The sequence below is a fragment of the Myotis daubentonii genome, chromosome X (assembly GCF_963259705.1).
Source record: "Myotis daubentonii chromosome X, mMyoDau2.1, whole genome shotgun sequence".
Lineage (NCBI taxonomy): Eukaryota > Metazoa > Chordata > Mammalia > Chiroptera > Vespertilionidae > Myotis > Myotis daubentonii.
The window spans coordinates 109,178,750-109,198,407 of NC_081861.1; the positions used below are offsets into that span (position 1 = coordinate 109,178,750).

The 19,658-nt window shown below is 37.1% G+C and overlaps 1 protein-coding gene across 1 annotated transcript in view; it reads left to right on the forward strand.

Annotated features, from left to right (window-relative positions):
* The window catches only part of DACH2 (dachshund family transcription factor 2), a 745,051-nt gene that overhangs the window by 426,263 nt on the left and 299,130 nt on the right, over window positions 1-19,658 (forward strand). The window lies entirely within an intron of this gene.

Below are 19,658 nucleotides of genomic sequence, written 5' to 3' on the forward strand. Positions count from 1 at the left end.
TTTTCTTTTGGCTAGTGTTAGCATACTCTGTCTTTTTCAATCCCTTTACTTTTAACCATCTCTCTTTATATTTAAACTAGAGGCCTGGTGCATGAATTCATGCACAGGTGGGGTCCCTCGGCCTGGCTGGTGATCGGGGCCAATCGGGCCATCTTGCCCAGTCACAATTGGGAGCCAATTTGGGCCGACCAGGGGGAGGAACCATGGGAGTGTGGCTGGTCACAGGAGGTTGGGTATAGGAGAGCACTGACCACCTGACCACCGGGGGCAGCTCCTGTGTTGAGCATCTGCCTCCTGGTGGTCAGTGCAAATCATAGCAACTGGTCGACCAGTTGTTCAGTTGTTTGGTTCACTGGTCGTAATGGTCACTAAGGCTCTTATATATATAGGTTTAGTTTCTTATAAATTAGATATAATTGGGTATTTTTATTCACTCTGGTAGTTTTTTTGTCTTTTAATTTAGATGTATCTAGACCATTGACATTAGTGTGATTATTTAAATAGTTGGATTAATATCTATCATATTTGTAACTATTTTCTGTTCATTCCCCTGTACTTGGTATCTGTTTTCTTCCCCCCCCCCCGACCCCCCCATTCCTACCTCTCTGGTTTTAACTGAGCATTGTATATAATTTCATTTGATCTTATCTTTTAGCATTACAATTATACTACTTATTTTGCTGTTTTTGTGGCTGTGCTAGAGTTTGCAACATACATTTATGACAAATCCAATTACTTTTTCAAATAATGCTATGTCCAATATCTTATGGTTAGTGCAGTTACTAAAAGCAGTGTTACTAATTCCTCTCTGCTGACCCTTATAATATTTCTGTCATTTATTTTGCTTCTTTTTTTAAGTTGCCAAATTTACTGTTGCAATTACTATTCTGAATATACTGTTAAGTTCTACATCAGTTAAGAATAAGGAAAATAAAACATTTTATTTTACCTTAATTTATTCCTTTTCTAATCTTACTCCTTTCTTTATATAAATCCAAATTCCGTACCAGTTCCTAATACTCCTTTCTGAATAACTAACTTTAACATATTTTTGTTTGGCTAGTCTGCTAGTAAAATTCTTTCCTAAATTTTTGTTTGTATGACAAAAATTTTTATTTCTCTTTTACCTTTAAAAAACAATTTCACTGAGTAAGAATTTTGGACTGGTGTTTATTCATTTATTTATTTTACTTTCAACATGTCAAATGTTGCACTCCACTCTGCCTTGCATTTTGTTGTTGTTGTTTGTTTGTTTTTTTTAGAGAAGACTGATTATTGTAAATATTTTCCTTGCTTCTCTACAGCTATGGTTTTCTACCTGATTGCTCCTTTTATAGTTTTTTTTTTATTTTTTGATTTTCTGCAGTTTGAACATATTATGCCAAGCTGTGGTGGAAAAAGGAAAGAAAATATGAATATAGTCACCTTGCTTACTTATTTTCTGAGTTCTCATAAATGTAGTGTGATATTTATAATAAGCATTTCACTATTTAAATAAATTTTTCTCTTCCTGTCTTTCTTTTTCTTCTGATATTGCCATTACACTTATCTGGTGCCTAAGGTGATCTCCCCAGAGTTCCTGGATATTCTGTTGCATTCTTTTCATTACTTTTATCTTTGAGTTTAAGTTTGCAAAGTTCATATTGTGCTCTTTTCATGCTCGCTCATTGATTCTTAGTCCATGCCTATTAACAAATGATCATATCAGAGGCATTCAATATTTTTGTTACCGTTTTTTTTCTAGCATTTCATTTTGTATATTTCTTAGAGTGTTCATTTTTCTGCATACATTATTCACCTAATTTTTCTATTACTGTCCTTAGCATATCAATTAGTTGTTATTTTTTCTTTATTGATTAAGGTATTATATATGTGTCCTTATCCCCCCATTTCCCTCCCACCCCCCACACTCATGCCCTTACCCCCCTGGTATCCGTATCCATTGGTTAGGTTTATATGAATGCATACAAGTCCTTTGACCTCTCCCCCTTATTCCCAGCCCTCCCCTAACTTCCCTCTGAGGTTTGACAGTCTGATCGATGCTTCTCTGACTTTGGATCTGTTTTTGTTCATCAGTGTATTTTGTTCATTATATTCCATAAATGAGTGAGATCATGTGATATTTACTTTCTCTGACTGGTTTATTTCACTTAGCATAATGCTCTCCAGTTCCACCCATGCTGTTGCAAATGGTAAGAATTCCTTCTTTTTTACAGCAGGGTAGTATTCAATTGTGTAGATGTACCACAGTTGTTGTTTTTTTGTTTGTTTGTTTTTAAATATATTTTATTGATTTTTTACAGAGAGGAAGGGAGAGAGATAGAGAGTTAGAAACATCGATGATGAGAGAAACATCGATCAGCTGCCTCCTGCACATCTCCTACTGGGGATGTGCCCGCAACCCAGGTACATGCCCTTGACAGGAATCGAACCTAGGACCTTTCACTCCACAGGCCGACACTCTATCTACTGAGCCAAACCGGTTTTGGCAATACCACAGTTTTTTAATCCACTCATCTGCTGATGGGCACTTAGGCAGTTTAAAATCTTAGCTATGGTGAATTGTGCTGCTATGAACATAGGAGTGCATATATCCTTTCTGATTGGTGTTTCTAGTTTCTTGGGATATATTCCTAGAAGTGGGATCACTGGGTCAAATGGGAGTTCCATTTTTAGTTTTTTTAAGAAACTCCATACTGTTCTCCACAGTGGTTGCACCAGTTTGCATTCCCATTGTCAGTGCACAAAGGTTCCTTTTTCTCCTCATCCTCTCCAGCCTTTGTCATTTGTTGATTTGTTGATGATAGCCATTTTGACAGGATGGTACCACACTGTTATTTTGATTTGCATGTCTCAGATGATTAGTGACTTTGAGCATGTTTTCATATGTCTCTTGGACTTCTGTATGTCCTCTTTAGAAAAGTATCTATTAAAGTCAGTTGTGTATTTTTTGATTGGGTTGTTTATCTTCCTTTTGTTAAGTTGTATGAGTTCCCTGTAAATGTCAGAGATTAAACCCATATAAGTGTTAACATTGGCAAATATGTTCTCCCATATAGTGGGCCTTCTTGTTGTTTTGTTGATGGTTTCTTGGAGAAGATTTTTCAAAAAGTATTATTGGTTATAAGAATAAAAAAATATCGCCTTGATTTTAGTTTTTATTGTGTTCAGCAAGAACACTAAGTATTATAAAAATATTCTGCTAGTCCAGCATTGTACCCTAGAACATTTTTTTTTATGATGGAGATGTCTTATATACATCCAGATCAACACACTAGCACTATTCACATGTAGCTATTGAGCACTTGAAACATGGCATGTATAACTGAGCTAGAGACTATAATATTATACAGTACAATTCTAGACATTGTTGCAAACACAAATATAATTGCTAATGAGTTAATATTTGTTGTATTAACATTTCATATTTATTTATATAATACTAGAGGCCCGGTGCACAGATTCGTGCACCAGTGGTGTCCCTTGGCCTGACCTGCAGGGATATGGGCCAGGGAGGGACTGTGGGAGGGCTCCAGAGCATGTGTGGCCTATCTCACCCAGTCCTGTTCTGCCTGACCCCAGCAGCAAGCTAACCAACCAGTTGTAGGGTCTGCCCCCTCATGGTCATTGCTCATGATAGCGACTGGTCAAATGATCAAAAGAATAGTCGGACACTTAGCATACTAGGCTTTTATTATATAGGATTTATATTTATTTCAACCTCATTCTTATTATACTGTTTACAGTGGGAAAAATAAGCCTGGGAAGTAAACTAATTTGCAAAGACAAACACTTAGTGAATAACAAAATTTGGCTTCATACTCAGGTATTAGCAATTATGCATAAATTTTTTATCAACATCTATGTACAGGTATTTTTGTGAGGATCTTTGTACTCTTTAGATAAATATCCATCAGTAGAATTCTGAGTTATATGGTAAATGCATGTTTAATTTTATTAGAAAATGTAAAACTGTTTTCCTCAGTAGCTGTTTCACTTTTCCACTGTCAATGAGTAAGAGTTCCACTTGATTCACATCCTTGTCAGAAATTGGTGATGTCAGTTTTGGGGGCTTTGTTTGTTTGTTTTTTCTAATGGATATGTTCTGCTATCTAGTTATAGTATTATATTACATTTACTGAATGACTAAGGATGCTGAGCAACTGTTTTTATTGTTTAAAGTATTACATATGTCTCCTTTTCCCCCCATTGACCACTCCAGCCACTCCCATCTGTGAGGGCAAGCCCTCACAGCCCCAGTGTCTGTGTCCATTGGTTATGCTAATATGCATGCATAAAACTCTTTGGTTGATCTCTACCCCCCTTTCCCTGCCTTATCTCTGAGGTTGGGTGGTCTGTTCAAAGCTATCTTGTCTCTGGATCTATTTTTGTTCATCAGTTTATGTTGATCATTATATTCCACATATGAGTGAGATTATGCGATATTTATCTTTCTATGGCTGCCTTATTTTGCTTAGCATAATGCTCTACTGTTCCATCCATGCTGTTGCAAATGGTAAAAATTACTTCTTTTTATAGCAGCATAGTATTCCATTGTGTAGATGTACCACAGTTTTTTAATCTACTCATCTGCTGATGAGCGCTTAGGCTGTTGTCAAATCTTAGCTATTGTAAATTGTGCTGCTATGAACATAGGGGTGCATATATCCTTTCTGATTGGTGTTTCTGGTCTCTTGGGATATAGTCCTAGAAGTGGGATTACTGGGTCAAATAGGAGTTCCATTTTTAACTTTCTGAGGAAACCCCATACTGTTTTCCACAGTGGCTGAATCAGTTTGCATTCTCACCAGCAGTGCACAAAGGTTCCTTTTTCTCCACACCTTTGCTAACACTTGTCATTTGTTGATTTGTTGATGATAACCATTCTGACAGGTATAAGATGGTACCTCATTTTTGTTTTGATTTGTATCTCTCCCGAAGATTCGTGATTCTGAGCATGTTTTCATATGTCTCTTGGCCTTCTGTATGTCCTCTTTCAAAAAGTGTCTATTTAGGTCCTTTGCCCATTTTTTGATTGGGTTGTTTATCTTCCTTTTGTTATGTTGTATGAGTTCCCTGTAAATTTTGGAGATTAAATCCTTATCTGATATAGCATTGGCAAATATGATCTCCCATGTAGTGGGCTTTTTTGTTGTTTCTTGCTGTGCAGAAGCTTTTTATTTTGATGTAGTCCCATTTGTTTATTTTCTCCTTAGTCTCCATTGCCCTAGGAGGGGAATTGGTGAAGATATTGCTATGACACATGTCTGAGATTTTGCTGCCTGTGGAGTCCTCTAATATTTTTTATGGTTTCCCATCTTACATTTAAGTCATTTAACCATTTTGAGTTTGTTTTGTTGAATGGTGTAAGTTGATGATCCAGTTTCATTTTTTTGCATGTATCTGACCAAATTTCCCAGCACCATTTATTGAAGAGACTTTCTTGACTCCGTTTTATGATCTTACCTCCTTTGTTAAATATTAATTGGGCATAATGGCTTGGATCAATTTCTGGGTTCTCTGTTATGTTCTGTGGGTCTATATGTCTGTTCTTGTGCCAGTACCAGGCAGTTTTGAGAACCGTGGCTTTGAGATATAGCTTGATATCTGGTATTGTGATCCTGTTTTTTTTTTTTATTTCAGATGAATTTTTAGAGAGTTTGTTCTATGTCTGTGAAACCTGCCATTGGTGTTTTAATGTGGATTGCATTGAATCTATATATTGCTTTGGGTAGTATGGACATTTTAATGATGTTGATTCCACCAATCCATGAACATGGTATGGTCTTCCATTTGTTTATGTCTTCCTCTGTCTCTTATTTCAATGTCCTGTAGTTTTCTGAGTACAGGTCTTTTACCACCTTAGTTAAGGTTATTCCTGGGTATCTTAAAATTTTTGTTGCACTGGTAAATGGGATTGCTTTTTTAGTTTCTTTTTCTGTAAGTTCATTATTGGGATGTAAAAAAGCCATATATTTCTGGGTGTAATTTTTGTATACTTTTACATTGCTGAACTCATTTATTAAGTCTAGTGGTTTTTTGATGGAGTCTTTGGGGTTTTTCTATGTACAGTATCATGTCATCTGTGAATAATGGTAGTTTTACTTCTTTTCCTATTAGGATGTCTTTTATTTCTTCTTATTGTCTGATAGTCATGGCTAACACTTTCAATACTATATCAAACAGGAGTGGTGAAAGTGGGCATCCTTGTCTTGTTCCTGTTCTTAGGTGAGATGCTTTTAGTTTTTGCCCATTGAGTATGATATTGGCTGTAGGTTTGTCATATAAAGCTTTTATTATGTTGAGGTATGATCCCTATAGTCCCACTTTGCTGAGAGTTTTTATCAAGAAAGCATGTTGGATTATGTCAAATGTTTTTTTCTGCATTGATTGATATGAATATATGATTTTTGTCTCTCAATTTGTCTATGTGATGTATCACATTTATTGATTTGTCGATATTGTACCATCCTTGCATCCCCAGAATAAATCCCACTTGGTCATGGTGTATGATCTATCTAATGTACTGCTGGATATGATTTGCTGGAATTTTGTTGAGAATTTTAGCATCTATGTTCATCAAGGATCTTTTTTCCTACCTTAGGTATTTTTTTCTACCTTGTCTTCTAGCTCACTTATGTGGTCCTCAGCTTCTTCTAGTCTACTGTTGATGCTTTCTATTGTGTTCTTTATTAGAGCTATGTCATTCTTCATTTCTTTTTGGTTCTTCTTCATTTCCTCTTGATTCTTACACATGTTGTTGAATTTGTCTTCCATCCTTTTCAATGTCCTTATGATCATATCTCAGAATTCTTTCTCTGACAAATTTCTTGCCTCCATTTAATTTATTTCATTTTCTGGTGATTCCTCTTTTTTTTTTGTATGGGGGCGTTTTCTGTGTCTCCCCATTTTGTTCCTCTCAGGATTTCTTGTTATGTGGCTCACTCTCTACCACATTGACCAAAATGTACAAAATACAACTCAACAAGACACGACACAGAGGGAACAAAGCACAAATGTCTTCATGACACTGATAACCCCAAATAAAGGTGAACACCAGAGAAAAGAGAATTAGGGGAGAATAAAGTGCAAACATGATATTGAGAAAAGGCAAAAGGTAAGAGAATAGAAAAAGAAGAAAAAAGAAGGGGAAAAATATACTTATATGGTGATAAAACTCCACAAAACCAACAAATTAACCTAAAGATGCAAACAATGAATACTAAGAAAACAAGGAGGGAAGCTGAATATGAAGAGGTAGAGCTTATTTCCAGATGGTAAGGTAAAATAATTGAATGAATGGGGGAATGGTCACGATTCATTATAAAGGAGGTAGAAAGAGAATGAGTGTATAAGAAGAAAAGTAAAAAACAAAATACTCAATAAAAATGAAATAATATTAATTAAATGTAGTAATAAGTAAAAATAATAATAAGTAAATATATATATATATATTAGAGGCCTGGTGCACAAAATTCATGCATGGGGGGGTGGTACCCTCAACCCAGCCTGCACATTCTCTAATTTTGGACCCCTTGGGGGTGTCTGACTGCCGGTTTAGGCCCGATCCTAAAGATCCTAAAGATCCTAAAGATCGGGCCTAAACCAGCAGTTGGACATCCCTCTCACAATCCTGGACTGCTGCCTCCTAATCATTCACCTGCCTGCCTGCCTGGTTGCCCCTAACTGCCCCCCTCGCTGGCCTGGTCATCCCTTACTGCCCCCTTCTGCTGGCCTGGTCAACCCTAACTCCACCCCTGCTGGCCTAGTCACCCCCAACTGTCCCCCATGCTGGTCTGGTCACCCCCAATGGCCCACCATGCTGGCCTGGTTGCCCCACACAACCTGCTTGTTGAGTTGTTTGGTCATCCCTCACTAATTCCCCTGACATCCTGGTCATAGGCAGCCATCTTGTGAGGGCGTAATAGTCAAATTGCATATTACCTCTTTATTATATAGGATATATTTATATCTACCCTAATAAAAAAAACATGCAAATTGGTGTCACTCTGCTATGCCCACCAGCCAATTAGAGTGACTATGCAAATTAACCTAACAAAGATGGCAGTTGACTTGCATATGCATGTGTGGAGTTAAGACTGAAGACTGAAGACTGAAGACTGAAGACTGAAGACTGAAGAGGCTTGGCTTCTCTGCTGTGGCTGCAGCAGAGAAGCCAAGCCTCACTGAGGCTTGACCAAAAGCCTGGGTCCTGGGTCCTGGAGGAAAACCGGTAGCGGCAGCCAGGGGATGGAAGGCCTATTATATGAATCTCTTCATATATATATGAAAAAAAAAATTCCCCTTTAATCTATCTATCTACATATTCATCTATTTTTGGAAAAGGAAAATAGAGTAGAGAGCAGATAAGCCTGAGTTTGGTGAGTGAAACTAATTAAACTATTAGTAGAAAAATCAAGCAAGGAGAGGAAAAACAAAAGCATAAAATAAAAAACAAAAATACAAACTAACAAATGATCAAACAAACAACTAGAAAAGAGAATTGGCTAGTGAAGAAAGAGAAAATAGAAGGGCGTATGGACTTGGAGCAGGGGAGAGGAAAGTAGATATATGAGTAAGCCAACAGAGTTTACTATAATAGTAATGCATCAATAAAGCAGATAAAAAAGATAAATTTTTAACAAGGAGTAAAAAGAAAGGAGAGAGAAAAACTAAAGCAGAAACAGGAGAAGGGAAACAGGATGAAAAGGGGGAGGAGTGAGAAAGAAAGTGTTGGCATAAAGGAAAAAAATGAGATTGAGTAGAATAATGATAAAAAATAAAAATATAAATAGAATGTAGAACATTAATCCAAAGTAATAAAATATAATAAATGAAAATAATTAAAATAAAGAAAAGAGAAAAAAAAACTGTTTCTGAAGTAAACATAAAAAATAAAAAAGTGGAGTAGTGAAGTTTGTTCACTTCAGCTGAGTTTTAATGTTCAATGGGGACTAGTTTAAGGCCGATCTCTTCTGTTCTGTCTTCCATGTCTCAGTTTCCTGTTAGGTAGTCAGCACTGCTGAAGTTCCCGTCTATCCACCACTCTTCTGCTTCAGACACTACAGCCTTGGTTTCAAGCAGGCAGGGTCAACCTGCCTGCTTTTTTTTCTTCCTGCTTTCAGTTATTTACACAAGCATCAACTAGTATTTGTGATATGGCCTCTAGGTGGCAGTGTTTCTGTATTATTTTCCAGGACCAAATGGTCCCTCAACCCAATCCCTGGGGGCTCCCTGGGGGTATTTCGAATCCTTGTTTCCCTGCTGAGCTCAAGGCTGGGGTGCGGCTGCACTGCTAGGAGGTGCCTGGTCTTCAGGAGAAAAAAATCTCTGTTCCGCATTGGAGGGATCGGACTGTCCCAGAGCTGACTTCCTGATCTCCTCTTCCTATTTTGCTCCCCAACTTACACTAAACCACCTTCCCACGCACCACAGCCTATGTGAGTGTTTGTAATTGAAAGATCCAATGCACTGGGTTTAGGGAGTAAAAGCAAGGAAAATATAGACAGAGCAACTGCGCCGCTGTGTGTCTTTCTCCCCCCAGTACGGTGCAGCAGGTGCAGAACTTCTGGCTGCCTTTCTGGGCACAGTCTCCCATGGCTGTGGGCTTAGATCTAGAATCCCCCACTACCAGCAGCCCTGTGGACCCCCTTCCACAGTTGAGCACTACATGTGTCCCCAAGGGATGCAGAGTTGGTGCAGCGCAGTCTCCCTCTGACCCTCTAGTGACCCTGCTGTGCATATTTCTCCACCCAGCCTGGTTCTCAGATCTCAACTCTCTAGGCAATTGCTGGCCTTTCTGGCCACGGATTGTCTCACCAGCTGTGTTTAATTCACCAATTCCAGGTGGATGTTATTTAACTCAGATGTTTCTTCTATCTGTTCCATGAGACGGCACAGGACCCGTCTGACTATTTGGCGGCCATTTTGTCTCCCCCTGGACAAACTTTTTAGGAGCTCACAGTCGGGGAGTCTGGAGTCTTGGTGTTCATGGGTTCTCAGCTGATGCAGCTGGTCCCTGGCTGGTGTGGCTGTAGGGTCCAGGGTGGTGTCCAAGGTTTCCCTGGTTAGAGGTGAGGCTGGGCTCTCAGTCACAGTCGCTCTGGCTGCCCTGGGAGATTGCAGTGGTAGTAGAGGCTGCCCGGCCATGGGAGCCTGGTCCACCAGCCCCCAACAGTTCTGTGGAATATAACTGTCCCTCACTCACAGACACTCCCCGCACGTGCACACACTCTCCTTTTGCTCTCTCACTCACACTCTCTCCCTCACTGCTGTCCTGTCGGCAGCCATCTTGGATCTCCCTGAGCATCTTTTCATGTATTTTTTTTTTTTGCCATCCTTGTATATTTGGGAAACTATTTAGATCCTTTGTCATTTTTTATTGTGTTAATTTTTTCATTATTAAGTTTATATATGCCTAATACAGTTATTTTTGAATATTTTATCTCAGTTTTTGAATTGCCTTTTCATTTTTAAAACAGTGTCTAAGAATCAAAGTTTTTATTTTGATGAAACACAATTTATAATTTTTAAAGGATTATGGTTTTTCATTTTATCTAAAAAATTTTTACCTAATCCAGGGTTACAAGATTTTGTATGTATTGCTCTAAAATATTTTATAATGTTTTGTTTTACTATAGGTCTATTATATTAGTTTGCTATGGCTATCATGGCAAAGTACCACAAATAGGCTGTTTCAAGAGCAGAACTTAATGTTTTGACAGTTCTGAAGGTTGGAAGCCTAAAATCCAGGTGTGAACAAAGTTCATTCCATTTGAAGGTTGTGAAGGAATGAGATCATTTCATGTTTGTCTTCTTGTTATGTATATATCCTTCTTTGTATATCTCTGTACATGCCTCCATGTCCAACTTCCCCCCTTTTATAGGATACCAGTTATATTGAATGAGAGGCCATTCTAATTACCTTATTTTAACTAAATTACCTCTATAAAGACCTCTTCTCCAAACAAGTTCATTATTTTAAGGTACTATAGATTTGGACTTCAACACATGAATTGGGGAGGCACATTAAATACATAACATTCTGCTTTCTCCTCTCCCTGAATTCATGTCCTTCTCCCATGGAAAGCACATTCACTCCCCTCCCAACTTCTCCAAACTCTAACTCCCATATAACCTCTAAATCACATCTATATTGGCTATGGGTGAGACTCTGAGAATGATTCATCTTGTGCATCAAAATTCCTCTCCAGCCATGACCATATGAAACCAGAAAGCAAGTTATCTGCTTCCGAATACAAGGGTGGGAGAGGCATAGGATGGACATTCTTTCCTATTCCAAAAGGGAGAAATCAAGGGAAGAAAGAGTTCAGTGGTTCACAAGCAAGTCAGAAATGTAGCAGGGGCAATTCAATTAGATTTTAAGGCTTGAGAATAATCCCTTTTGGCTCTACCCTCTGTCCTCTGGGCCCAAAGGTTGGTCATCCATCCCTCATTCCTGGATAATGGTCCCACTCCCTCAACCTGCACTCTCTTAGCATGAGGAGGCAGTGTTTGAATTTATATGTTATTTTTTAAAATGTTGCACCTAAATATTTTTCCCCAAGATTCCTGTCTCCTGGTTGTTCAAACACAAGTTTAGGTACTGTCCTGAAAATATTTGAAGATGTAAGGTTACTAATTAGCTGAGTTTAAAATAGGGGGATTATTCTGGATTATCTTGATGAGCCTAAAGCAATCATATTATTCATTAAAATATTATTAGGAAAGCAGAATTATCAGAGAGATGTAGAGGAAGAGAAATTCAAAAGAGATAACACAGAAGGGATAGTCGGAGATATCCCAAGCATGAGAAATATCGGAAACACTGTTGCTGGTTTTGAGATACAGTGGGGCCTTGACTTACGAGTTTAATTCATTCCGTGATGAAGCTCCTAACTCAAATTACTCGTATGTCAAATCAAAAAGTGAACGAGTGAGACACGTGATGCTGGGCTGATGTTGTGGCGTTCACTGTGACGTTTGCTGCGCTAACTAGCAGTAGGGTATCTGAAGCTGGCTCATAACCTGAATTTTAGCTCGCAACTCAAAGCAAAAAATTGGCTGAGAGACGGCTCATATCTCGAAAAACTCGTTAGTTGGGACACTCGTAAGTCAAGGCCCCACTGTATAGGGAACCCTGTGTGAAGACTGAAGAGAAGCCTTTGGGAGCTAAAGGTAACCATTGGCTGACAGCAAGGCAAAAATAAAGGGGAGGGGTCTCATTCTTATTACTGCAAAACCTTAATTTAAATAACCTAAATGATCTTGGAAGTTAATTCTTCCCCAGAGCCTTAAGTAATAAATTCAATCCTCTGACATCTTTATTCCAGCCCTATAAGTCTGGTGCCAGACTTCTGACCTACAGGAACTGGGAAATAATAAATTTGTGTCATTTTAGGATGCTAAACCTGTGCAATTTGGTATAGTAGCAATACAAAACTATGCATTTCTGTTTTAATAATTTCCATTTTCTTCAATTAGTTATTGTGCATTTAATGGTATGTTAAAGGTCACAAAATAATTAGAATAGTATTGTTATATTTTTAGAAAAGTTTATGAATAAGTTGAAGCAATTTAATACTTTACATATTTAGTAAAATAAAACATATATTCTAAACCTGAAAACTGATCTAAACTCCTCTTCTGACAGATTAATTAACTAAGATGTAAAAAATTCAGAGACGCAGTGACAGACAAATAACCAGATAGTGGGAAAGCCAACTTTACAATATAAGGTCTTTCTCCCTGCATTTTAGGTAAGGAAAAAAATAGTGCTATTTTAGGCAAAATGTTCATAAAGTATTCATAAAAGAATGTAGGATGAAATTGTTGGGAATAATTTCATGGGATAAGACTGAAGCAGTTACTAAATGATGAGTATGATTTACGTAGTTCAAAAAATGTAAAAATTTAGATACAGAAATGAGCCTGGAATATTAGAAGAAGTATAAGAACTGAATTTGGACAGTAGATTAAGAATTATAGAGGTGCCCTAACCGGTTTGGTTCAGTAGATAGAGCTTTGGCCTGTGGACTGAAAGGTCCCAGGTTTGATTCCAGTCTGGGGCATGTACCTTGGTTGCGGGCACATCCCCAGTAGGAGGTGTGCAGGAGGCAGCTGAACAATGGTTCTCTCTCATCAATGTTTCTAACTCTCTATCCCTCTCCCTTCCTCTCTGTAAAAAGTCAATAAAATATATTTTTAAAAAAGAATTATAGAGGTAAAACATGAAGGCAGGATTAATAACTTTGAAAATCAGGGAGGTTTGTAGTTTATTCTGAAGGCTATAAGAGTATCTGAAAATAAATCATTTCTGATAATAGAACCATTGATTATAAGTATTTTACTACCTTGACAATTAGATAGTAATATAAGGACTGAGAAATTAATATTTATAGAAGCATTATTTTATGCAAATTGTGCTTAAAGTCAATTTAAACCCCTTAAGTAGAATATTCATGGACACCTTAATTGTAATGTGTACTACTCATGGTCTCAATTTTATTGGAAAAATTTGAAGTTGAGAGAATTTGCTTGTCAGCTATTTGTGATAACAGAGTAATGAAAGTAAAATAGTATTACCTGCAATGTCTTGGTGCTGGAAAGCCATTTTGGAAACTGTTTAGTTTAACCCTCTTATATTTCAGATCAGGCTACAAGACACACATATGGAATTGTGACTTGACTAAGTTTACAGAAAGAATCAGTGTCAAAGCCAGGACTAGCATTCATGTGTTCTGACTGGCAGGCAAATGTATGTTCTTCTATACCATTCCTGCTGGGAAAATGTTAGTAGTTCACAAAATCCTAATTTTCAAATTAATGATCACAGGACAAATTACTTCCTCTGAGGTAAAGGCCAGTCAAATTCTCCCAGTGCATATTATTTCTCAGATACTTCTCAAAGTTCTTTGATTCTGTTTTTCTTTTGGAAATAATTCACTATTAAATGATCTATAGGTACATAGAAGAATTAACATATTATTTAAATACTCCAACTTATCCCTAAGAAATATATTTTCCCTTGAAGGAAGAATAGAAGAAGCAAAGAAACTATTTATTTGGAACTTGCTGTATTATCAATCTCTATGCAGCAGTGTTAGAGCTTATGTTATCCCAGTTAGTTTTAAAAGATAGGCATATTTTTACTCATTGTTCTAGGACTTGAAATCGTTTCTTAAAGATTCATAATACCATCAGGAAATTCAACTTTATAACTGATATACATTTTTTCAATGTTGTTTTCCTTACTAAACATCTAGGTTTATGCATGGGGATTTGAATGTATGTTCACATGACTAAGTAGTGCAATATATTTTGTTATATAAAATCTTTTAAACTTGCAAGCTCTTTAATTTTTAATACAGACACTTCATGGTCATTCATCAGCTAAATTATAAGCTTTATCCTTTTAGAAGTTTTCTGTTTTAAGTAATCTGTATTTTAAAAAATCTATGTCACTGAGATGGGAAGCCTTCAGGAAGGTCTTTTCTACTTTTCAGCTTTTGTCAGTGCTGTTGTTCCTCTTACTCTCAGCTTTCTCTCCAACTGTGTATCTCTTATATATATTCTGTACTGACTACTGCTTCTACCACCTTTGTATTTCAGTGCTTGAATGTACATAAATACTCTCATCTTTACACCATTTCTCTTTAAATCATTATCCTATTACTACCTACTATGAAACCTATTATTACTTTTTTCATCTAAGAATAAAATATCATCTTGTTTGGTAAACTCAATAGGCAATGACTTCCCAGTGGAGTATAACAATTGCTCAGTGGGTAACTTCTTGAATTTGGGAAGGTAAAATAAATTGCTTCCAGTTTTTAGTTTTATCTGCCTTGGAAGTTCCTCATAATTTTAAAAAATGATTACTTATTGAGTTATCTGGATTCTAGTGCTTACTGACAATAAGATATTATCACTGATGCTTTTTTGCCAGATGGTGTGGTCCCTTGATAGCTCTTATAAAATATAATATGTAAGCATATGTATCAATAATTTAAGACCCATGGCATGAATCTGTCACATGGCCTGTTCCATCTGGGGCAGATCCTTCTATTTTCCTACTTAAAACCTAATTCCTAAAATGTAGCTCAGCCTATTTCTCCCAAATTCTCATATAATTAATAAAGGAAAGGTGCAGAATATGCTTTTGGGTATAAATTAATATTGTCTTATGACAAACATTACTGTGCACATGTGCATTCAAATATTAAAATGAGCTAACTGTATTACACAGTACAGCATTCTACCCAAAGACAAACTACAATATAGTAATGTAATTTTCTTAAAGAAACATGTTTACTTTTTCAAGTGAGAAACTTGATGCTGGAGGAAAAAATCTATTATTGTTTTTTTTTTTTGTTTTTAAGGATTCTTAACCAAATAACTAACTGTATGGTTTAGATGAATAGATGAATATTCATCACTATTGAACTATAATTATGTTAGGGTTCATTAACTTAATTGTAACTCTATAGTGACTGGTAATCTTGAACTGTATCTCTAACAAGCAAGTTTTATGGGGTGGGCTGTAGCTCTATTCTGGTGCTTTCTTCTACCTGCAGTATCACAGCAAGGCTTTCACAGCTACAATGCCTGAAGCCTTTTCCCTCCCAAAAAAGGGAGCAAGCAATAACAACAAGATATCACCACACCAACCTTGCCTCCTTGCCAAGAGTGGCTCAGGGCCTAGGCAGGCTAGTGGCTCGGTGCCTGCTGTGCTCCAAGTGGCTTCCCAACACAATCTGGCACATAAAGGCTATACAGAGGTCTCATCTACATGGCAACACTTTTGATACAACAAACGGGACAGAGACTATATAAAGAAAACTGGAGAGCCGCAGGAGACTGCTGGGATTCTCAGGGGTCATTGTTTATGTCCCTGTCCACCTCCATAGGATGGTCAGGGACTCTATCAAGGTGCTCTGGCCTGTCAGCAGGGTCACTGTAATGTGTTCACAGACACATTGTTTGAACCCATTTCAGCCTGTAAAGAGGGAGCAAACAGGATCAACAGGTTATTACTATGTGCATCTGGCCTCTCCACTCAGAGATGCTCTGTCTCAGTAGACTAGTGCCCTGGATACTTCAAGCTCCTGCTTAAATCCTACTAGCTACCAAAATGACCTTATATATAATCTAGAGAGCCTGCTTTTACATAACACCACTTTTTCAAGAAAGGAAGAGACTACTATTTTGTCTAATTCATATAGACAAACCCACGAAGTCAAACAAAATGAAAAGACAGGAGAATATCTCTCAAATGAAGGAACAAAGGAACAAGTAAAATATCCAGGGCGGGGCGGGGGGCGGGGGTGGACAAAACAAAATAAAAAACTAAAGAAACAAAAATAAATAATTCTTCTAGTAAAGAATTCAAAGAAATGGTCATAAGGATGGTCACCAAACTTAAAAGTGGAATATGGAGACTTAGGGAGAATTTCAAGAAAGAGTTAGAAAGTATAGTAAAGATCCAAGCGCACAAGATGATCACAATAACCAAAATGAAAACTACATTAGAAAGAATCAACAGCAGGTTAGCTAACACAGAAAAATGTATCAATGATCTGGAATACAGAATAGTGTACATGAATGAAACAGAATATTAGAAAGAAAATAATAATTAAAAATGAGGATAATTTAAGGGACCTCTGGGATACCATCAAGTACTCAAATATTTGCATTTATGGATCCCAGAAGGAAAAAAAGAGAGAAAGGAACAGAAATATTATTTAAAGAAATAATGATTAAAAATGTTCCTAACCTTGGAAAGAAAATAGACATCCAGATACAGGAAGCAGAGTTTAAACAAAGAGGAACCCAAAGAAATCCACACCAAGACATATTGTGGTTTAAGTGGTAAAAGTTGAAGATAATGAGACAATCTTGAGGGAAACAAGAGAAAAATGAGTTACATACCTATGGGGTTATCAGCTGATTTCTCATGAGCAACTGTACAGGCCAAAAGGAGGGGGCAGGCCATGTCTAAAGTGCTGAAATCCAGGAAACTACCATCTAGAATAATTTAGCTAGCAAAGTTATTATTCAGAAATGAAGGAGAGATAGAGTTTCCTGGACAAGCAAACATTACAGAACTTCATCACCATTAAACCAGATTTACAAGAAACGTAAAGGGTGTTCTTGAAGTAGAAAAAAGAAGGCCATAACCAGAAATAATGAAATAGAAGAAAGAAAAACATCACAGATAAAGCCAAAAACTCAATAGATATTTAAAAATCTGACGTTTACAAAGCTACTGCGGTATTTGCTTTTCTCTGTCTGACTTATTTCACTTAGCATAACACCATCTAGATCAGTGGACCCCAACATGGGACAATTTGATTTTAAAGGGGGAAATTCAAGAATGAGTTTTTAACAGTGATTATTTTTTTCATTTTATGGCTATAGGGGCCTCATAAACAGTATATAAATATATTGTGACATATTTATGCATTTCAGTTATCTAGTATATGCTTTAAAACTTTGTTATTTTTCATATCACTTCATATTATTATTTTTTAAACAATTTCTTAATGATTTCTTCCTCAGTACTTCAACTATTCTTTTATTTTTCTCTATCATGGATGCCATCCATGTTCTTTGGAAGCTTGTTTAGACCAAGTTAATGATCTTTTAGGCTTCCTCCATGTAAATAGGAGTTCACTTTTTTGAATAGTAAGAATTATATATCACAGGGGAGACATCAGGATTTTAGAGATGCTTAGGTGGGGCACGGCCAAAAAAAGATTGGGAACCACCCATCTAGATCCATCCATGTAGTCACAAATAGCAATATATTTCCCTGCTCCATGTGGCTCACTTTATTGGAACAGACTCCCATGCATTGAAGGGCCACAGGTTTTATTTCTGGTCAGGGCACATACTTAGATTACAGATTTGATCCCTGTTTGGGGTACATGCATGAGGGAGCGATTGATGTTTCTCTCTCTCTCTCTCTCTCTCTCTCTCTCTCTCTCTCTCTCTCCCTTCTTCTCTCTCTAAAATCAATAAAAAACATATCCTCAGGTGCAGATAAAAAGTAAAGATTTCATTATTTTCTATTGCTACATAATAATCCATTGTATGTAACAAAAAACATCAATGAAACCAAAAGCTGGTCCTTTGAAAAGATAGACAAGATTGATGAACCTCTAGCCAGACTTATCAAGAAACAAAGGGAGCCTGGCCAGCATGGCTCAGTGGTTGAGCATCAACCTATGAACCAGAAGGTCATGGTTCGATTCACAGTCAGGGCACATGCCTAGGTTGTGGGCTCAATCCCGAGTAGAAGGCGTGCAGGAGGCAGCCAGTAAATGATTCTCTCTTATCATTGATGTTCTCTCTCTCTCTCTCTCTCTCTCTCTCTCTCTCTCTCTCTCTCTCTCTGAAATCACTAAAAATGTTAAAAACAAGAAACAAAGAGAGAGGACCCAAATAAATAAAATAAAAAATGAAAGAGGCAACATAACAACTGATACCACAGAAATACAAGTAATTGTAAGAAAATACTATGAGCGCCGAAACCGGTTTGGCTCAGTGGATAGAGCGTCGGCCTGCCGACTGAAAGGTCCCAGGTTCGATTCCTGTCAAGGCATGTACCTGGGTTGCGGGCACATCCCCAGTGGGGATGTGCAGGAGGTGGCTGATCAATGTTTCTCTCTCATCGATGTTTCTGACTCTCTATCTCTCTCCCTTCCTCTCTGTAAAAAATCAATAAAATATATTTTTTAAAAAAGAAAAGAAAAGAAAAGAAAATACTATGAGCAACTCTATGCCAACAAACTGGACAACCTGGATAAAATTGACAAATTACAAGAAACATACAATCTTCCAAAATGTAGGCAGAATTAGAAAAAATGAATAGGCCAGCAACAACTAATGAAATGGAAGGAGTAATAAAACAAATCAAAACAAAAACTCCCAGCAAACAAAAGCCCTGGCCCGGATAGCTTCACAAGGGAGTTTTACCAAACATTCAAAGGAGAATTAACACCTATACTCTTCAAAATATCCCAAAAATCTAAGAGGAAGGAACATTTCCAAGTTCTTTTTATCAGGCCAACAGTATCCTTATTCCAAAACCAGATAAAAGCACTACAAAGAAAGAGAACCACAAGCCAATATTCCTGATGAACACAAATTCTAAAATTCTCAACAAAATATTAGCAAATCAAATCCAGAAATATATTAAAACGATCATATACCATCACTAGTAAGATATATTCCTGGCATACAAGGCTGGTACGATATTTACAAATCAATAAATGTGATACATCACATAAACAAACTGAAAGACAAAAATCACATAATCATATCAGTAGTTTCAGAAAAAGCATTTGACAAAATCCAATACCCATTTTTCATGAAAACTCTCAGCAAAGTGGGAATAGAGGGATCATACCTCAACATAATAAGTACCATATATGACCAACTTGCAGCCAATATCATACTCAGTGGGCAAAACAAACCATTTCTCCTAAGAACAAGAACAAGACACGGATGTCCTCTTTCACCACTCTAATTCAATATAGTACTAGAAGTGCTAGCTACAGTAATCAGAAAAGAAGAAAAAACAAAAGACATACAAACTGGAAAGAAGGAAGTAAAACTGTCATTATTCACAGATGACAAGATATTGTACAGAGAAA